At 57.8% G+C, this 211-nt stretch overlaps 1 protein-coding gene across 4 annotated transcripts in view; it reads left to right on the plus strand.

Annotated features, from left to right (window-relative positions):
• DOCK10 (dedicator of cytokinesis 10) overlaps positions 1-211 on the plus strand; it is a 280,494-nt gene that overhangs the window by 277,277 nt on the left and 3,006 nt on the right. The window lies entirely within an intron of this gene.

Genomic DNA, 211 nt, shown 5'->3' on the forward strand with positions numbered 1-211 from the left:
ACGGGTTCGAGACCCGCCTGGGCAGCAAGACCTCATCTCTACAATAGCTCAAAAAATCAGCCAGGCATGGTAGCACACACCTGTAATTCCGGCTACTCGAAGGCTGAGGCGGAAGGATCGCCGGAGCCCAGCGGGTCGAGGCTGCGGTGGGTGGCAGCGGCCACTGCACTCCAGTCTGGGCAACAGAGTGAGACTCCAACTCAAAAAAAAA

This window comes from Carlito syrichta, unplaced genomic scaffold (assembly GCF_000164805.1).
Source record: "Carlito syrichta isolate Samal-C Ts95f unplaced genomic scaffold, Tarsius_syrichta-2.0.1 Scaffold304926, whole genome shotgun sequence".
NCBI lineage: Eukaryota > Metazoa > Chordata > Mammalia > Primates > Tarsiidae > Carlito > Carlito syrichta.